The sequence below is a fragment of the Nicotiana tomentosiformis genome, chromosome 5 (assembly GCF_000390325.3).
Source record: "Nicotiana tomentosiformis chromosome 5, ASM39032v3, whole genome shotgun sequence".
NCBI lineage: Eukaryota > Viridiplantae > Streptophyta > Magnoliopsida > Solanales > Solanaceae > Nicotiana > Nicotiana tomentosiformis.
Window position 1 is genome coordinate 14883775 of NC_090816.1, and position 13963 is coordinate 14897737.

The following is a 13963-nucleotide window of genomic DNA, read 5'->3' on the forward strand; positions in this document are numbered from 1 at the left end:
CCATAAATCTTGCCTCGATTTATTGTTACTGAGGTCTGCTACCAAACTCCAGGTTACTCTCGTTGCTTATCTCATATATATAAATCTAAGTCCTTTAATGCTTCCTCATTACTATTCATCTTAAGTATGACAACCTGATCTCATCTCATACTGTCGAACTTTTATCCATCTATTATTGATTCACCTTAATGTTGATCTATTATCTACCACTGATAACTTAATCTCTTATGTAACACTGCCGTTAGGGCTCACGTCTCATCAGGGACATCTGGATTAATTAGATTGATCCACCTATGGGCGATAATATACTTCCATAACCGTATTTTGTAGCATCCCAGTATGACTCACCTTACATGGGTATTTTAATCCCGTACAATTCATGAAATCCTCTTCAAGTCATTACTCAATCGAAGGCCCAAACGACATCCTTTATATAGCACAATCACATCCTCATTCCACTACCGGGGCAGCATTCCATTTCTTCTAGATGCTATTAGTCTTAGATCCCTTTGAGTTCATTCAGGCTATACTGAACTTTTTATAACTTAGAAAAACCATTAGCTCTCTTGTTTTCATGGGATTAATCCCGAGGACTTATCCATTCTCGTCACTTTCTCACTCGCCCTTTCTCATCCTTACTCCTGTCATAAAACTTTGTCGCTTTACTATACTTTAGCTTGTGACCTATAGGTATCTATTTATACTATTTGCAACATTTCTTCAACTTTCTTGCACCATAGATTTCCTTATGGTATTCTGGAGCATCAAGCGAGACATCACATCGTCTCTAACTCTTCTTTACTCTCTTGGCTAGATCTCTCGGTACCTAGAAACCATAGGCTGGAAGATATGCTATTGACGATGCCGCTATTATTCCTGGATACTGAATCCCTGCGCTTCTAGCTTTCTATCCGAAGTATGGACTATTTACAACCTTCTGCATTTGAGTATCTCGTACGTTGTTCACCTTTACCTTACTTACCTTAAAATATCGCCTCACATTCTTCTATATCTTTCATAACCTTCCTTCCACACATGTATAATTTACATCCTCAACTTGAAGCTTTATTATAATACTTGCACCTCTGGTGCATGCACAATCCGGTGAGAGCTTCATACTGACTTCTTATGAGGCTGGTACTCTTCTAAATGGCTTTCTTGTAGAGCTGTTATAGAATATGGTTGTTGTACTATCTCTCATGTACCTCTGATATTAAGAGTGATCCTGCAATATTCTCAATCATGAGGTCTATAGTTTTCTGGGTCCAATAATCAGACTCTTAATTTACTCCGTTGATGTAACTCTTTACTTTCTTCTTCCTTCTGATCAACCTTTAGGCTTAAGCTATCTTCCAATCTGTGGCTCATGGTATTAGCTATTACTTTAGCCTTTCATGGACGCTCTGGAATATCAGTGATACCATCATTTAATAATTCAATCCTTTGTCTATTACCTGGACTCAATTTTTTTTCTTTTAACTTATTCCAGAGTCTTCTACGGCTGTATGATTGTCAACATATATGCTGCATGGATAATACTCTGAAATATTAAGTGCGTTCATAACGTAACTAACTTTGGATCATTGATCGAATAATTCCTTTTGTTCCTTCTCAGCTTTATTTAAACGTAAGCTATTACTTCTCCCGGTCGTTATGCCACTCTTTGCGTGCATACTTAGCTTATCTTAATTCCCGCACATGCCGAAATTTTGTGCAACTCATATGGTTTCGAATATTACTTTTGGTTTCATCTCCCGCTCATTAGCCACGATAGGTGCCACTTTCTTATGGGGTGCATACAATATTGTTGTGAGACTGTTGTTACAAGACCATTTCCTCTTTAGGTCACTGTGCTTAGGTTGAAGCTTTCTTCTTATTTCCTCAGCTAGTCTTTTGTTGTAGTACTTAGGGAAGACCCTCTGATTCATGTAAAAATGTGAGCTTATTACATTGTATACCCAATAAAAATTTTGATGTCCTTCCTCGCCTATAATTATCCGTAGTTACTTACCTCCACGCCCTTGTGCTTGTAGGGTTTACTTCTGAACTGATATTTTGGCTCTCTTCCCAGTGGCATTCTCTTTTATTTCCGTAATACTCATACGGTACATTTAACTACCCCAACTCCTATCTGAATATTTCTCAAGGATCACGATATCATTATCTGCGAGACTGGATTCGCTATGTTGGGGTTCACTATGTTTATCTTCCACGATCTGCTGATTTATCTGTATCCTCTTGTCTCGCCATAACTAGGTTCTTCCTAAATCAACTGCTAACTATTCGTTGGCCCATTCTCATATCAATATTCTGCGTAATCTTTCTTGGGTAATTTTCCTTTGCCTTAACTTACGTCTTGCACTGGCTCCTTATCTATCAATAATATCTCGGGCAGGGACCCTTACTTCTTTTCCTTGACGTCGTGTTTGCATAATGTTCTGGAATCGTAGCATCTCTGTAGGCTTTAAATAAGTGCAATCTCATCCCTTTTTTATTTTTTTATCGCATTCTTCCTTTACCATTCTATAATCACTTAATTCTGACTTAATGCCACATCACTCCATATTCCCCCCTTTATGGAAGTACTAAGAGTTGGAGCTACGATGATCTACCTATAGATATTTTACCTCTTTATCTTTGGCGTCGTTTTACATCATCGATGACCCTTACTCGCGATGGTGACAGTTAGTGTAACTGGCACACATAGTCCCTTAAGCTTAACTTTTCTCACATTGCTTGCTTTAGGGAAGCGTCTTCCTAAATGACCTTTAAAGATTATTCTTCTGTCGTCCACTCTATTATCGCCGGAACACAATCTCTGAAATTCTCATGGTGCCGACTATTACTCAGTCCCTAGTTCATGTTTAGTTTATCTTGTTCACCAGCCCATACTGATTTCTATTACTCTGGAGTCTAACCTTTCCTCCTGGTTGTCGCATTAGAGTCACGAACTTATTTCTCGAAATGAGGATATGACTTTATGGCCTATACGTTTTTGTTGTCTCAAGGCCTGTCACCTCTCGTCTTTTCCTTCACTTGACAATAAACTCTGTAATACTTCCATCTTTTGATCTACCGTTGTCATCCATGTATCATATCTTACTCATAATGCTTCATTAACTCTTTTCTTATTTTCCACTAATATTGATTACTATCACTTTATTCAGAAAACTTTAACAAGACATTGTTTTGCTTTTAGCTTCCCTTGCTCCATCCATTGGCTCTTCGGGTCACATAATATTTTCACTCTACTAGGGACGGGAGTCACACTAAGATAATATTTATCCCTTCCAGACTTCCAGTGCCTATCTTTGTAGTACTCATATCTGGTTGTACTATTTTAGAGTGCACCATCTGGGCGTCTTACAAGGAGATCTATTAGTATATTTGCAATATCCTTCAGAAATGTCATCTAACGCTAACAATCCATCCACCATTTTGGGTTACCCTAACCCCAGCTAGATCCTGATATACTGCCTTCTCTTATACTACTTCTGTTAGCCCCCATATGGCATAAATGAGATGGGTGTGGCCAATTATACATACCTCTGTTATTGCTGAAAGTAACCCAAAAGGCTTATATTCCTCTGTGAAAAACTTCATTAGCTCGGTAGCTCGTACCCTTTTTCATCTTGCTTCTTTTACTTGCTATAACTTGTATCTACCTTTCAATTCTCTTATTCCTTTTTACCATAAGAGTGGATAGATATTTTTACCTTAGGGATCCTTATAAAAAAGTTTTACTCATCTTAGTACACACATGATCTACTGAAGACCTCATATTTACTCATCATAAGCATCATGAAAAATTGAGTTCCTCTGACTCAACTCTTCCACATCTATATCTCTTACCAATCGTCTTTCTGGATGTAGGCATCATCGTATTATGAAAAAGATAGAGTTTAGGAAATTGAGTTCTTACAACTGAGCTCTACCATACGATCTAGAGTACGAAGAAAGAGTGAAGTCCTAAATGCCCTGTAGCCTCATGCATATAAGTGTGGTGCACAACACACCCATAAACAAGACTCTACTAGACACAGCTTGTAGACTCCCTAGGACAGAACTGCTCTGATACCACTTTTGTCACGACCCAAACCGATGGGTCGCGACGGGCACCCGGTACCTTACTCAACCGAGTACCAACATAACGTATCTTTTCGTATCATACTATCATAGATAACTGAGCCGGAGAGGCTGCCGTGAGATAGGTAGAATATAACATGTAATACCAATTTATACATAAGACATATGAGCCTATAAGACCAAAATAACCACTCGTACACTGAACATAGGCCGACAAGGCCATACAATCTTTTACGTACATGACATATGTCTACAAGCCTCTAAGAATACATAATTGTCATAAAGGTTGGGACAGAGCCCCGCCATACCAAACAATACACATCTAAATTATACTGACCAAACAAGCAACTCCGGAGCAAATGGAGTGCACCAACATATTCCGCTGAGCTGATCGCCTACTTAGAGGACTCTCGACCTGTCTATCGAGATCTGCGGGCATGAAACGCAGTGTCCCCAGGCAAAAAGAACGTCAGTACAAATAATGTACCGAGTATGTAAGGAATAAAAATCAGTAAATAATAGACATGATAGAAACATGGAGTAAAAGACTCGACACGTACGTCTGTATAGCTCTGTGAATCATTTTATTTTTTATAATATCATGCATATCCGTATAAATGCCATACCATGCATATTTATATGCGTTCATAGCATCATCAAGCCTCTGAGGACATCCCATCATATCATTTCAGCCACTATGGGCAAATCATCAACGTATACCAGTTGATCAGGTGGTGGTGCGTATATAACGCCGTAACTTTTTCTCATATCCCATATATATATATATATATATATATATATATATATATAATATACGCGTATATAATGCCTTCTGATCATGGGTCAATGTACATGGATAAATGCATGAAATGCATAAGAAATATGTTAATAAGATTTCTCGAATATCATAAAATCAATATGCCTTTCGGACAAACTTTATCAAATACGTATTTTTCTAAGACCCATGAACAAATGATATAATAATAATTCACATGGGTAATCAAGAATATAGACACCTCTAGTATTTCTATGAATAGAGTTATTTATGAAAGTTGCGTATTTTGCTCGTTTCGTTTGTATCATTTGGATCATGCCAAAAATAAAGAAAGGATAGCCTTAACATACCTGGACCGATTCTCTTGACAATTCCTCTAACACACGTCTTTTGGGACGAAACACGTAATGGCGGATCGAGGTAGGAAAAAATTTGTATGATATTCTTGAGAAAGATTGCACCGTACTCCCTTAGAATTTGCAAAATCTCACGTTCTTAAGACGCCATGAAATCTGGTTTGAAACTCATATATGTATCTTTTAACATGCCAAATCTCTCTTTAAATTGATATATATTCTTAAGGTTCCAATCTCACGTTTTGAAGGAAATATTGAAGCAACTCACGTTGCTAAGATGATATGAAATTTGGTTGAATCTTTGCTGAGCGTTGTCTTATTTTGATCATAATATTGTATAACCCTTCTTGCTGAAGTTCATCCGTAACTTTGAGATGAAATATCTTAATTTTTGTGAATTTTGTATTAGTGAGTGTAGCCCACACTTTTGATGACCAAGCCTTTAATTGTGACACCTTATCACTTAGCAAAAGAGTCATATTTTTTTTATTTGTGAGTCACTTTCATTTGCTGCCACGTTTGGGCACCTTAGGCTTATCCAAGATTCCTTAATCAACTTTGTTTTCCATCACTAATCAAATAATTAATCAATTACTCACATAATTAAGAATTATCTCAAATTATTTAAAATACTACCCACTTTTAACATACCTTATATACCTTATTATCATGGTCATGTGGTACCTTGTATGGCACTAGTCCATAAATATCGGGTATTTTAGCTCGGACCGTATTTTATCCCAACATGTCAAACTTTGATGAAAATTCCTTTTCTTTGATTTTTTTACCCTCTCACCTTCACGAATTTACTCATAACTTGTTTGAAATAGCATAATGCTTATAATCTCAAAATAATCTCATTCCCGAACTTACATCGATTAGCTTACGACGAAACTTTAACGTACAAAAATGCGAAATGTAACATCTCATTTTTGAGCTTATATCAATTTATTTATGGCGTACTTCAACGTACAAATCAAACGTGGTGTGTAACAGATACAATAACTAAAATTTATATGAATCAATTCTATAAAAAAAATACAATATTTTTTAGTGAAAATCCGAAATTAATTCAAAAATTATCTGTGGGACCCACGTCTCGGAATCAGGCGAAAGTTATGAAATATGAACGCCCACTCAACCACGAGTCTACCCATACAAAAATACTAAATTCCGATAACAATTCGGCCCTCAAATCCTCAAATCTATCCAAGAGGGCTTTCAAACTTTTCCAACTCAATTCACCAATTAAATGATAAAAACAGTGATGGATTCGGATAATTTAACTAATATTGAGTTAAGAACACTTACCCAGTTATTTTCTCTGAAAATCTCCCAAAACTCGTCCAAATCCGTGCTCCAAATCGTTAAAAATAAAAAATGAGACAAAGTTCCATTTTCAGAACTTAAAACTCTCTGCCTATTGATTTCTTTTACGCGATCGCGAACTTCTTCATGCGATCGTGTAACACAAATTCTTCTGCCCAGAAAATAACTCTACGCGATCGCATAAAGTCTCACGCGATCGCGGTGCACAAGGTTCCAACTCTACGTGATCGCATCCCTCTTCACGCGATCGCATAGAGCGAACGCGTGGCCAGCTTCCTCTCCAGTTTTACCTACGCGATCGCAAACAATGCCATGCGATCGCGATGCACAGGCTGGCCCAACCTATGTGATCGCATAGAATAATATTTCTAGCTGCCCAAATTAAGCCTACGCGATCGCAACCCCATTCACGCGATCGCGTAGAACAAATTCACCTCTGCCCAAATTACCCTACGCGATCGCAGACCAACTTACGTGATCGCGTATAAGGAAATCAGAAGAAAAATACCAGTAGCTATCAACAGTCTCCCAAAGGCCAAAAGTGATCCGTTAGCCATCCAAAATTCACCCGACCCCCTCGGGACCTCAATCAATTATACCAACAAGTCCCAAAATATTATACGAACTTAGTCGAACCCCTAAATCACACCAAACAATGCTAAAACCACGAATCATCCTCCAATTCAAGCTTAATGAAACTTAAGATTTACAACACCTACATTCGGTGTCAGAACCTATCAAATCAAGTCCCATTGACCTCAAATTTTGCACACAAGTCATAAATAATATAACAGAGCTATGAAAATTTTCGAAATTGGATTCCGACCCCGATATCAAAAAGTCAACTCCCCGGTCAAACTTCCAAACTTAAATTCTTGTTTTAGCCATTTCAAGCCTAATTTAACTACGGACTTCCAAATAAAATTTTGAAAATGCTCCTAAGTCCAAAATCACCATACGGAGCTATTGGAACCGTCAAAATTCTATTCCGGGGTCATTTTCTCAAAATATTGACCGAAGTCAAACTTGGCCTTTTAAAGCCAACTTAAGGAACCAAGTGTTCCGGTTTCAATCCAAACGCTTTCAAATCCCGAACCAATCATCCCCGCAAGTCATGAATCATTGAAAGCACATACGAGAAGTTTTATTTTTAGGGAACGGGATTCTTAAAGTTAAAATGACCGGTTGGATCATTACAAGTAGCTTTTCTCGCCAGATACCTTGATAAATATTCTAATGAAGGTAAGAGTTTAATATTTTTATGTATCGTCTTTTGCTGTTCAAAAATATGGTGTAAACTTTTTGTAAATTGTTTCTTTCGATTTGTTTATGCGCACTATTATATATTCCATTTTATTTGTCCTTGTTCAAATCAAACAATCTGTATTGATAGAATTTTATACTTTTGTTGGCTTTAAATACATGTGCTTAATAATACTTCAACTTATTTTACAATAGGTGTCTCGAGAAGTCATTGTCCATGTGGTGATAGTGAATGTTATATTAATGGAGAAATTACTGTCCACAACCACGAACTATTGAATAATAAGGAAGTGAAATTTCTTCCTGCTTATTGAAATATTGATATTATTGATCAAAAGAGGATTACACTTCTTGCAAAAGCTGGATGTTCAATGAGTTTAATCCGAAGAGTGCTTGAACTAGAAAATGGTGTACATGTAGGGCAATTGCCTTTTACAGAAAAAGATATCAGGAATTTTATTCAATCTGAAAGTTCTACCAATATTGAATATGATACTTTGGAGCTATTAAAAATTTGCAAGAGTTTGAAAGATGAAGATATTGATTTCTGATATGATTTCACAGTTGATGCATGTCAAAGATGTGAAAATATCATTTGGGCATTTGGGGACTCTATTCGTGCTTATGAGCTTTTTGGAGATATAGTTATTTTTATACTGCTTATCGATTAAATCATTATGAGATACAGCTGGAAGTTTGGGTTGGCGTGAATAACCATGAAAATACTATTTTCTTTGGTTGCGTGCTATTACGAAATGAGAAGGCCTCTTCCTTTTCATGGTCATTAAAGGTGAATATCATTTTATTCTAAAAAATATATATTTTTAATATTTTTTTGCTTTATTGCTAATGTCTATTTACTTTACAGAGTTTCTTACGGCTTATAAGTGGAAAACATCCACAAATCATATTAACTGATCAAGATCTTGGATTAATAGAAACGATTGCTAATGAATCGCCTCTCACAAAGCATGCCTTTTGTATATGGCATATTGCATCTAAGTTTTCTACTTAGTTTTCTTTTGTCCTTGGTTCAAGGTATCTGCAATTTAAATCTGAATTCTATAGGCTTTATTAAATTGGTAGCATAGAAGAATTTGAGTGTCAGTGGTACAAATTGATTCCTAAATTTAATCTTGAATCAGATAGGCATATCAAATTGTTATATGCAAATTGTGCATCATGGGCATTACCATACTTGAAAGGATATTCTTTTGCTGGAATGAAAACAATTGGACGCTCAAAATCTTTTAATGCATATTTGAAAAGATTTTTACATGAAGAACTAGTTTTAAAGAATTTGTTGAACAGGTTATTACAGTGGTCAGCATAAGAAACCATGCCATTGAAGAGGCAGCGATGCGGCAAAAGTATTACAATCCTCAAATTAAGACATTCATGCCAATGGAGAAACATGCATCAAAGGTACTCACTCCTTTTGCCTTTAAGTTATTACAGGATGAGATAATACTCTCTGTTGAATATGGTTTATTTTTAAATAGTGATGGATCTTATATTGGGCGTTACTACAACAAAACAGATGGTGAACGTTTTGTTTATTGGAATCCAGTAGAAGAGGTTGATCAATGTTCTTGCCAAGAGTTTGAATTTTCAGGAATTTTGTGCAGGCATTCTATTCGAGTACTTAATGCTCATAACTATTTTATCTTACTAGAGAAGTATTTGTTGGCTAAATGGAGGCAATAAAATTCATTGGTACTAATATTTTCTCATATGATGAATCTTAGTAATGATGATAATGAGTTCCAAAATCTTCAATCTATAGTTAGAGATTTGATTCGTGAATCAGTGAAGATGAAAGGTCATATTGATTGTGCCAAACTGGAATTAGAAAGTGTGCTGCAAATTGTTCAATGTCTCCTGAAAATGAGCATATTATTGATGAGCATGAACATATTGATATTAGTCAATCTACGGAACATAGTTCTCCAGATGAAGATTATCATATTGAAAATCCCCAACAATCTCAGGCAAAAAGAAAGAAAAAAGGAAAAAGGTTAATTGGTGGTGTTTAAGCTGCTAAAAAACTAAGATACTGTCATGTTCCTAATTGGTGGTGGAACTGGTCATGACTCAAGAAATTGTCCACTCAAAAGAAAAACAACTGAAATTCCAATATCTCAATCTCCCCACAAGTGAGTGTAGTTTCATTATATTTAACTCTTATTAAATTGCTAGATATCCATAATGTATATAAATTATAATCAAAAGAATATTTTTATTGTAGGTTTCAAAAGGGATGGACAAGGAAGCTCTGAGGTAATCCAGTTGTTATGGAGTCCTTTTGCTCATTAGGAAAAGTCAATGTACATTATAATTTTATACTGTAGAAATATCATAAATTGCATCAACTCATATTTTGATTATGGGCAGAAATATTTTTGGTAACTGGAAGAATCTTTTGTATATTTCTTAAAATGTTTAAGATGACTACATGAGAGGGGGACTTTAGGCCTAACCACCAATACTTACAAAATTCATGAATAAGCTACTAGTTTCTACATATCACAATATTAGAGGAGACTCTCCTCCCTATTTCAAGAATTACAAGTGTTATGAATATAAAATTTTGTAGAGCTTCTGCAGTATCAAATGTTTCAGCAGTCGCGCCCTCCAGCTTCTTAGTTTCATGCTTTGTACAATCATAAGCTTGTAAAACTTGAGACAATCAGTCCATGAGTAAAAATCAGTTGCAACTTGAGAATATCTGCAGATGTTGGAAATTTTTTTTTTAGTTTGTAAAACATAGTTCATGAGAGCATATAACAGACCTTAGTGTCTTTGTAATAGACAATCACAACTTAAACAATATTCCTACACCACAAACTATAATTAACATTGCAAATCTTAAGTATTGTTTATTTGATTAAGGCGAACAAGCGATCGAGCAACAACTAAAATGAAAATGACAGAGGTAAATCTTTGACAATCAAGAATCATGTATAAAATATGTGAATCAAGGTCCAATGGTAAGATAACCAGCACATATAAATTGCAATAAACACTAAAAGCGACATTAGGCTTGGCAGAGGGTTCACTCTGCACCTTTAAACCATCAATAAGGCGTGCGAGCATGCTTATAATGTAAGTTCTCTGATGACTTCTAATATCAGTCTCATCCTTGACACCACCAAGGGAGATAAATAGAAACTTTTTGCCTAGAGCAGTAGAAATTGATGAAGTCAATGATGTCTTTCCAACACCTGGTGGACCAACAAAGTACAATACAAGGCCTCTTAGCAGATGAAGAAAATAAGAATTTCTTATATGGGATTCCGCAACCAAGTAAGGAAGCAGAGGTAAGAAAATATTTGTGAGATTACAGCGTCGCACACTCCAGCTTCTAATTCATGATTTGTACAATCTGAAGCTTGTAAAACTTGAGACAAACAATCCCTGTAGAGGTTGAAAAAAATTCTAGTTTGTCGTCACCCTAAATCTGCATCGCAACTACCCTGCAAAATACTTGATTGTCAACCAAGTAAGGAAACAGAGGCAAGAAGACATTTGTGAGAGTAAATTGCTCCCTGAAATATACGTCTCTATTTAAAAAGAACTAATTTTTACCCAAGATTAAAACTTTACTATGATTGAAAATTCACTAGGAACTTATCTTTAACGCCAGAACTTTGTGAGACAAGTGCAAATTTAAGCAGTGCTTGCAGCGACACAACAATAGAACGTTGTGGTGCCACAACCAGTGTCGATGTCGCTATGTTTTCCATCAATTTTACTTTTATAATACCTAAAATCCCGAAACATGGATGAACTTAAGAAGATCTATTAAAAAAAAAAAGATTGATATTAAGTTGAAAAGAATTGGGAAAAATTGGGGGAATATAGAAATTTTATGAAGATTTAGATTGGGCTTACAAAACTGATATTGAAAGCTGAAGATGAAGCTTAGACTTCAAGGAATTCATTTCTGCCAGCTGATTAGGAATAAAATGAGAAGAGGAAAGAGGTAAAGTGGTTTTTGATGGGAGAGAGATTAGATTTATTTGGGTTTATGTTTTAGGGAGATTGTGGGATTTGGGGAAGGACTTAGCAAAACCCATATATATATATATATATATATATATATATATATATATATATATATATATATATATATGTATATGTATGTATGTGTGTGTGTTTCTCTATTATGCTATGACGGGTTTTGACGGTTACATAATTCTTCGCACGCATATTGTAATTTCGTTTAGGCCTTATGACGTTATGGGCGAGATGGCCCTCGTGATGTTGACTTGCTTATTGCACCATTGTTGTGCTTATCTTTCTCAGTATTGTTTGTGCCTAATCATCTTCCCACAGTTATATTTTGTGCACTCTATCGTGCTTGATGTTGACGCACATGTGATCAGTGAGTCCGAGTATTATGGCTCCATGGGTACCTTATGTGGATTGATATGATTGGGTCGGGTTGCGCACTGCAACGGTACTATGATGAGATGTAACTCCCTGTGCTATTTCATGTATTTTGCTTTCACTTTGTTGAAGATAGTTCATAGGAAAATGCTAAAACTACCATGCATGCTTAACTTGCTCAGTAGCCTTCTTATTTAACTTTCTTACTATTATCTGTCATGGATGAATTATTACTTGTTGGGTGTATGGAACCGCGTTGTGTAGGGGCTCCATATGTTTTTTTTGTGAGACTTGTCCGTTGGGCTGCTTGTATTGGCTGAGGTGAGGTTTCTAGACCTGAAATTTGCACTATCGTATTGGGATAAGAAATGTTCAAAAGAATGATACCATATTTCCGCTAAGGATTTGGGCAATGGTCCTGGTCGGACGAGTGAGCTCCTTGGCTTATTGATCAGATGAGTGGTTAAGAGATTCTGCGTGTTTCTTTCATCATCTTTAGTGTACGAAGGTTTCAAACGAGGTTTTATTTGATATGAGATTTACTACCGGTACCAGATTTACTTTTGGGCAGTTCTGGGGGTCAGCAGTTACTGTCGTGAGTATCTGAGTGATGTGGTATATTACGTGGTTACATATTGGGTCATAGTTATGGCTTGGCATAACCTGTTCAGACTTATTCAATGTGTAGATGTGAGATTCGAGTCTTGTAATGAATTCCGGATATGGAAATTCGGTTCTAAGATTTACGAAATAAGGTTAAAGTAAGGATCTCCAGTTATATTGTGTTGGCAGGCTTATATGGAGTGGGATGACGTCGGATCACCCGCGGGTATGTCCTTGGAACGACTCTTGGCACGTTCGAGGATGAATATATGTTTAAGTGAGGGGAGGATGTAACGACCCGACCGGTCGTTTTCAGCATTTGCATTCCGTTCAGTCGTTTGAAGTCTTGAGTAGCTTCATATGATGTATTATGACTTGTGTCAATCATTGGTTTTGGTTTTCAGGTGATTTGGGATCGATTCGGAAGAAGGACTCTCGTGTTAGAAACTTTGAGTTGGAAGGGTTGACCAAGTTTGACTTTTGTGTATTTGACCTCAGTTCGGAGTTTTAATGGTTTCATTAGGTCTGGATGGTGATTTTGGACTTAGGCGTATGCTCGGATTTGCATTTGGATGTTTCTTGGAGGTTTTGGCGCTAATTGGGGAAAGTTGGCAATTTGGACTTTTGGAATGTTCATAAGTTTGACCGAAAGTTGACTTTGATGATATCGGGTTCGGATTTTGGTTCCGGGAGTTGGAATAGCTTCATTATGTCATTTGGGAAGTATATAAAATTTAAGGTCATTCCGAGTTGATTCGATATAGTTCGGTATGATATTTAGAAGTTGAAAGTTCAAAAGTTTATTTAGTTCGATTTGAGGTGCGATTCGTGGTTTTGATGTTGTTATGTGTGATTTGAGGCCTCGAGTAAGTCCGTGTTATGCTATGAGACTTGTTGGTATGTTCGGACGGTGTCCCGAGGGGCTCGGGTGAGTTTCGGATGGGTTCTAGACCATTTTGGGTCATGTTGTTATTGCTGGTTTTTGCTGTTACCTGTGGCTTCTGGTGTTCTTCGCGATCGCGAAGGTCCATCCACGATCGCGAAGAATAAATTCGCAGCAGGCCAAATTACACTTCGCGATCGGAATTACAATTTGCTGTTACCTGTGGCTTCTGGTGTTCTTCGCGATCGCGAAGGTCCAGCCGCGATCGCGAAGTGT

General features: G+C 36.7%; 2 long non-coding RNA genes across 4 annotated transcripts; one reads left to right on the top strand and one right to left on the bottom strand.

The window, feature by feature from the left end:
- The first annotated feature begins 8107 nt into the window (after window positions 1–8107).
- Window positions 8108–10736, top strand: LOC104107999 (uncharacterized). Its single transcript, XR_011415941.1, has 4 exons — window positions 8108–8599; window positions 8678–8847; window positions 9121–9234; window positions 10058–10736. It is a non-coding gene; the product is annotated as an uncharacterized lncRNA (long non-coding RNA).
- Window positions 10188–11867, bottom strand: LOC104108000 (uncharacterized). Of its 3 annotated transcripts, none has more exons than XR_688917.4 (3): window positions 11704–11867; window positions 10876–11575; window positions 10188–10537 (listed from the first exon to the last, which is right to left on the bottom strand). It is a non-coding gene; the product is annotated as an uncharacterized lncRNA (long non-coding RNA). The 3 variants fall into 3 exon arrangements; XR_011415940.1 differs by having other exon boundaries at window positions 10876–11033; window positions 11154–11867; XR_011415939.1 differs by having other exon boundaries at window positions 10876–11867.
- Between the last annotated feature and the right edge of the window lie 2096 nt (window positions 11868–13963).